Below are 7,690 nucleotides of genomic sequence, written 5' to 3'. Positions count from 1 at the left end.
CCGTTGCTTACACAAGATATCACTGAATCATACTTGTTGCCGTTAGCAGTGTGGTTATGGGCCAGCAATTCACATCAACAGTAATATGGAAGGCATAAACAAAAAGGTTTTGCTTGCTGTTATTCTGTGATATTAGAGGAGAAAAGGCTGAATATTCTCTCAAGGATGATGTATATTCCTTCCACGTGTAACAACATTGAACTGCTATAAGGATGCTCATTCGTTCTTTCAGAGTCAAATGGCACAGTCTAGTCTCGGAATCTTCAGTTTTATGAGGAAAATAGCATAAGATTCAACACAAATCTGATGAAAAATGTGTTTAACTTCCTTTACAAAACCGTCCTGCCTGTTTACATTTCAGGCCAACTGGCAAGGCAGAACACATTACAGCTATGGGTACGCAGTGCTGGTTTGGGACTCAAGACTCTCTCAGGCAATCTCATGAGAGACTTCTGGATTTCTTGGTGGCCTTTAATATCGCCCGTAAACCCAACCCCGCTTCCGCTAGTGAAGGTGAGGTTTGCCGTCGGAGTGGGAGCGAACTGAGGCCGCAAGAGCCTGCTTGTGCCTAAACAAACATGGGCAGTGGTTAAGTTCAAGGGCCGAATTCCGAGCTCTTAGCTGAGGAAATAGCTGTGGCCTTGTCTGCAGGGGAAAGTTTTTACTGGTTGTCCTATAAGCCCTACGTGGAGGCTTTTTTTTCAGTGATGAGTGGCTTGTTTTGGTTAGCTTAAACATGTTCCCAATGGCACCAGCTAAAAAAGAAGCACATCTAATCCTGCGTGAGACATACTTGTGATTAAACTGATACATCAGATTAATTAATTCCTTGGGCTAGTCCAGAAACCTTCCCCAGAAGAAGAAAGCCTGCGTCTACAAGAAAACACGCGGCTGTCCTGCAGGACATCCCTGACCATTTGGAAAGCAGCTGAGGACCCATCATCACTCATTGGTGTGAACCCAATATACTTTTCCAAGTAATCCTTCACCTAAAGTAGATTCAAGAGCTTCTGCGTAGCTTCTTCCCAAAACAACATGCTCAGTGCAGATGTGCAAACTGCTTCTAAAATTCTTCTAAAATGTACTTTTTACAGTACACTTACTTTATTTATTGCCTTGTTCAATGTTGTTTGTATGCTTAACTCTTACTGTCACTTCTCTGTAGCTTTTAACAAATCTCCTGTGTTTAAAAGCTCAGTGGTTTCAGCGCAGAATGAAGTACTTAATGATCCTAGTCTTGCTAAAGCAATGAATAGCTGATGATTTTCTCATATTTAATTTAGAAGCTGGGGTCCCACACTAATGAGGAGGGATCTTCTGCATCACTGACTGCTCTGGGGAAAGCCGAGGGTGCAGCAGGTCCCTGCTACAATGAGAAAACCAAGGGAGTTTTCTTCAGCAGGCTCTGTAGCCTGAAGTGAGAAAAGGTTCTCTTGTGGCTGCCTTTCTTATGGAGTGGGAAGATGTTATGCTGACAGGGAAAAGAGGCGGGGAAAACACCTTTCCAATCTCAGCTTGTATAAGGGAGAGCATTTAAATACGTGGACATTATGTGCCCAGCTAGATTTGGTTGCTGTTTCCGTCGTGTCATATCACATCCCAGTACTGGGCAACTCCAGTGACCAAAATTGCAATGTGTGGGAGAAGGTGGGTGTAGGTGAACGTTTGGGGAAATCCTTGCTCACCTGATGTTTATTGTGTGTCTTGTAGCACTGACAGCTCCAGGGAGCGCCGGAGCTGCTGAGGAGATTTGAAGTTTTCCTTAACGAGAATCAAATGCAGGGGCCTGGAGGGCAAGCAGCAATCATTCCTTGGTGAGTAAATTTTGAGGAACAAGGAGATATTTAGCCCAAGAATCATTAACTCCTAGTCAAAAGCATTCCTCAGCCCTCCTCCTTCTAACGTCAGTAGGAAAGAATGAAGCAATAACAGGCTAGCATAGGGGGTGGCAACTCCTGAAACTAGACAGCTGACAGCAGTCGGAAAGGGGGATGTAATGTTGCAATACATGTGGTTGGACTTGTATAGTTGAGCCAAGATTGTAACAGAGCCACTAAATGAATTTCTTCAAAAAAGTTTGCTGTGTATTTGCACCCACTAGGTTATACTGCTGAGAGAACTTGCCTGTTGGAATCAAGAATTCACTACCCTTTGGATTCAGGCGATTCCTTGTTTTAATACTGCGTTTATGCTATAGGAGCCAGATCTAGTTTTATTGTAGTGATGTTGCAGTTTGACACTATTTAGCTTAAACTATTTTAACCACATCCTACCCCCATCCCCAAAAGTACTGCTACATTCTGCTACTTTTTCTTGCTGTATTTTTATTCTTTGTATTTTTTTTAGCAGGTATAGTATATCTGTGCATTCCTGCTTAGAACAACCTCTTTGTAAAAACGCGTCACTATTTCATACTCATGTATCAATATGATAGAAGCTATTTCCAAGATGACTTTTTCATACTGTGTTTAAATAGTAGTTAAAATTTATATTTTGTGTACATTTTAAACATTTTTTTATATAGTTAACTATGCATGAGATGCTTATAGGCATACAGAACAGGAATGCACAGGAATTGTCTGTAACTCATGCATGTTTGGAGTAGTTAATACATGAATTACTGGTCTCAGGTTCTAGTGTTTTAGCTTATTCCCTTAGTGGCCTCTTTCAGATGGAATGAGCAACACCTGTAGCTATTGACGAAAAAAATTAAGCATAGGTCCTTCATAAACTAGATTTAAATTCCCAAATTCTTTATTTTTGCTAGACATATATGCGTATCTGAAACCTTGTCGCCTATATCACAGCAAGCTGCTGTTCACAAGAATAGTTAGGTGAGTAGCAGTTGAGGCCATGAGAGGTTAGGTAGCTCGTTCAGAAAGTTAGGAAGCCTGAACAGGGCATTAAGAACCAGGTCTTTTAACTCTTAGGCTAGTACTTTAACCACTAAATTACCTTTTATTTCTCCTTGATGGCTTTACTGTTCTTTTACACTTCTTAGATTTATCTTTTCTTCTAGTCTGGCTTATCCCCTTGTACTTTTTTTAAAAATTCCCTTTGTGTTTATATTGGTCAGTTTTCTGTTCTTTGCACTTAGTCTCTCTTTCTTTTTCCTTTACCTAATTTTAATCTCAGACTTTTCACTTGACTTTGCATGGACTCTCTTTTTTGCACTTTGTTTGAGCTTCGTGTTGTTTCAAGAGCTGCGTGTGGCTCCCCCATCCTGTTGAGAATTTGTTAGTGGGAAATAGATTCTTCTTTATGAATTTTTTCTCCAGAGTGACAGGTACCATTTTTATTGTTATCTGATTCATGATATTACGTGATATTAATTATAATTTGCATAATATCTCAGGTCTTCTCCGCCTTTACCCTTCCAGAAAGGTCATGCAGTCCTTTTTCCTGCTGCGAGGTAGAATAAGCTGTGCTGATGTTGGTCCTAAGGGATGTTTGTCTGTTGTCTTCTGAAAGATCTCCAATAACGGAGTTATCTACAACCATCCAGACAAATCCTTTCCAGTATTACCCTTACTGCTGGAAGGCTGCCTCCCCATTCCCTTTCTTTCTTACCTGAACATTTTTGCTGCAGTTAAGCTCATCACTGCTTCTCCAACGTACCAAGGACATGGAATACGGCCTTTTTTTTCATGTCATGCTTAAAAACTACTATTTTCCTACTCAGTTTTCTTTTGCTTAAGTAACACCACTTCTTTCAACCTTTTTTGTGTAAATCAGCTTTTAAGATGTATAGGTGTGTTGCACGCAAGCGTGGAGAGAGTCCAAAGGATGAAAAATGGTAAACAGAAAAGAAATTAAACCAGTCTTGGTCCTGCCATGCTTGATGGTTTTCAGACTCGTCCTGCTGGTTGTCTGCTCTTCTGCAGCACGACTACATTCTTTGCAAAAACACCCTGTCTGTGATTGAGAAAGCCTTTCAAGACTGCTGTGATTAAATCCAACTTCAGTAAGTGTAATTTGTGGATATGCAACCAAGGAGAGCTCTGGCTTGTCGGCATTCCCCGGCTTTCCTTAACACCTTTAGAATTTCATATCTTGTTACCCCATTACCTTTTATTTTACTTTGTAGTTGGTACTTTCCACTGGAGTTAGGAGATCTACTTACTACTGTATAGTGTCACATTTCCCATAAAATCTCAAGCTGGGTATACTTCCCAGAAGTATTGAGATACACAGTCACATATATATATTTCAGTCATTCATCCTTAAAATTTGCTGTCAAAGCCATTCTTCTGCTGCTGGAACTCTGTTCTCATGTTTCCCTTTGTTCTGTGGGAGTTGCTAAGATTTCCCATTGAAATTTATTTTAAACGTTTGCTCTTTTGTGCAGATTCACTGCACAGTCTTGTCTCCCACAGTGTAGATGGGTTACAATGGAGACGATGGCAACCTGGCAGTGATACAGGAGCACATTACTTGCAGCTGTAGTGAGATTTCACCCAGCGTTCTGATGCAGAATACTTCGCACTTCCAAATTAATCATGCTTCTGTCTCTGTTCTTGTTGCTTGGGTAAATATTTCACTGTTGGTTAGATTTGGGCAGTGATCTATGTGAGAACCAAGGTTCTTGTTTTCCTGCCTGTTGTACATGCTCACCTATCAGGCAAGCTTTCAAGCCTGGTGCCTCTTTCACACTTGATTAAATGAATCTGTTTCTATCATGTAGCGTTGCTGCTTTGTAAATCTGAATACAAGTAAAGAAATTCATGTCTATTGCCAAACGTTCTGGCTGAATGCCATCCCTGGTGTTCTGGCTTCATCCAGATGACGAATGTTCCCTGTCAGCCTGCAACCTAGTGAGAGGGGACAATGGCACAGAAATACTGTAATTATTTAATCAACTTTGCTTAGAATGTTAAGCAAATGCAATTCTTTAATACTCTGGCTTTACTATAGCTGTTAATTAACGTGCAAATGCAATTTGTACAGCAGAACCAAGTAGAGGAAACATTCACTTTTAAGTTACTTTACTCCCCTCTAGTGGTCTTATACCATATATACTTTATATAACACTTTTCATCACGATAGATTTAAGGAGAGTGTTAATATTGTGTAAAAAAGCAAACCAACAAAACCAACAAGTCTACTGGTAACTTCTCCTTTCTGCTCATCTTCTCTTTCTATAGAGAAACTAGTTCAGTGACTTGGATTCTTGCCAATGCAACTCTAAATGGAACTGTTCTTTACATGTTGACTTTAATTAAAAGTCAAACTGAACCCATAGCTTCAAAATCAGCATGTACAGAAAAATCTTGGAGTTGTGTGCGAAACATTTATGTGCCCTCAAACCTGTTTACAAGGGATGTTTCTGTCAACGTCCCGGTGACTCAGCCTGCAGCCAAGGCTGCAGAAACATCAGCAGAACCCGGTCACATCTGTGGAGCTGTGTGTTTGTTCTGTGGGACGTGCCAGTTTCGGTGCGTGTCTAAGGCTGTTTGGGCCTGTGCAAGTTGTGGGACATATGGAGACTGTCATATGACTGGGTTCCTCCTTTAAGCTTGCCAGTTGGCCATTTTGTGTAGGATGTGGCTTCCACTAGCTGGAAAACAGATGAGGACCTACAGGATCAGAATGGAAACTTCTACTTTTCCAGTAATCCCCTGGTTCTTTGCTCAAGTTACGGATGTTGTAATCAACACTATACAGGTGTGCTGCACAGGCTTAATTTAGCAGTAGTTAATGGGTAAGTTCTTGGCTAAGTTTTTCTTTGCTTCCTGGAGTCTGTACTTTAAAGGTTGTGAAATGTCCTTGGAGAAGATTGGGTACCTCATAAGACACTTGTCTCCTCTCAGTTTTCTGCTCAGAGAGTATATTAAGAAAAATGTAGACAGAGGATTCACTTTTCAAACTACCCACTTGTAAATTTTCAGATTTCCTCTAGAATGCCTTGGACCAATATTTGGAATAAAATAATGGGGAATAAGACGGGTATAGAGACAATAAAGAAAATGTTGACAATTTTCCATTTGAAAATACAGTTCTCTTAAAATACTTCACAAAATTTTGTTTGTCTTCGTATTTAGTTATGGAAGAAAAATGGAGACATTCCAAGAGTCAAACCAGTTTAACACTATTTTGAGTGGAACCTTTTGTTTTAAAATGAGCCTTCATTTGTAAACTTTTGCAACTCTAAAAAGTCAAAATTGAAATGAAACAGTTTAGGAGATCCAATCCTGGCCTTTTTTCTGCATGATTTTTCTTTTGTGGAAAACTTAAGTATCCCGGTTTCCTTCCAAGCTGGAAGGAACCCAAATGTGAAAAGTAAAATCCTTCATAAAACGTAACTCCTGTCTTCCTGCAGTGCTCTTACAAGGGATTATTTGCCTGTGTCAGCGATGCGTGTTATAATAACCAATAGCTGGGGAAACTATTTCCTACGTTTCTCAAGATTGTTCCCTTTAGGTCATTAGCAGATAGTTCTAATAAACATGAGCTGAGCCAGTGGAGGTTTTGACTCTATTTATCACTGCGGATGTCTGAGCAGTCCCTGTGGGAAGTTGTGACCAATTCATCAGCCAGGGAGTTTAACTTTTTCTTAACTCTTCTCTTCAACAGCAGTGTCAGCGGTCAAACTAAATCAAAATAATTCACATGAACACGTGTAGGAAGCAGGTAAAGTATGTAATGTTGAAATAAAATGGTCTGTACAGCTGTTAAAAGCACACAAGCAGGCAGCGGGTACGGAAGTTTCTTTACTCAAAGGAGCTGGCCCTGGGCAGGGAAGGATCCGAGGATGCTTGGGGTCTCCTGCCTGACACCTGGCAATTCCACAGGTGGGCCTGCCCGCTCCCCCTTAGTATCATTCTCATCCCTTTTTGTAGTTTTGGAAGAACGAGACTGTTGAGAATGAAAATGGATCTTGAAAATGACTATGCAAGTGCTTATATCCAAAAGCTGTAAAATCTAGTTACGGTAAATGGAAGTTCTGGAGTCATGCTAGAGATGTACTTACTGCACATGTTTCTGCCTCGCTGTCCGAGTGTTTTCAGCACTGCCACAGTTTGCCTAGACCTGGTGTCGAATGGCAATCGTTAATTGTCTGGAGCTTGCTTTCTGTGCTCCTAATGTAGTGCAGCGGGGCCACAGTCTCAGTTGGGGGTTCTGAGAGCTTCTGGAATATGAACAATCCTATAAATTAAATCACCACACTGTCTGCTGAATGCTTTCTTGCAGAAGTGCTGGCAACTGTGCAACATATTTTGCTGATCATCTGAAGAACAGCAACTTCTACACCTGGCAGCTGTCAGACTGTTTTCCTGAAACAAGGCGGTGAGCTATCGCTCAGGAGTAGGATTGAACAGTGCAGACTCGGGTTTATAGCTGGGATTTACAGATTAACACACAGTTGTACTTCCCAGCATCTTCCTGGGCTCAATCCCTCCTGCATTCTGCATAAGTGGAAGAAGTTCCTCAGATTTTCTTTCTACCCTGGTCCTTCAGGCACAGTTAACAGAACACAGAATTTGCTTCCAAATGTGTTAGAAGAGCTTTCTTCTCCAGGATAGGATTTGATTAAGCACAGGGCTAACCCTTCTCATATCATGGGGTTTAGCCAGTGGCATAAATTACAATGTTTTCTTAAGTATTTAATTTTAATTTTTCCATTTTTTTTTTTTCCCTTGCAACTGGTATCATACAGTGTTTGATCACAGGAAGAACAGCTTGTGAAACA

The sequence above is a fragment of the Columba livia genome, chromosome 11 (assembly GCF_036013475.1).
Source record: "Columba livia isolate bColLiv1 breed racing homer chromosome 11, bColLiv1.pat.W.v2, whole genome shotgun sequence".
Taxonomy (NCBI): Eukaryota; Metazoa; Chordata; class Aves; order Columbiformes; family Columbidae; genus Columba; species Columba livia.
The sequence above is the reverse complement of the archived record's forward strand: the minus strand, read 5'-3'. Positions refer to the sequence as shown.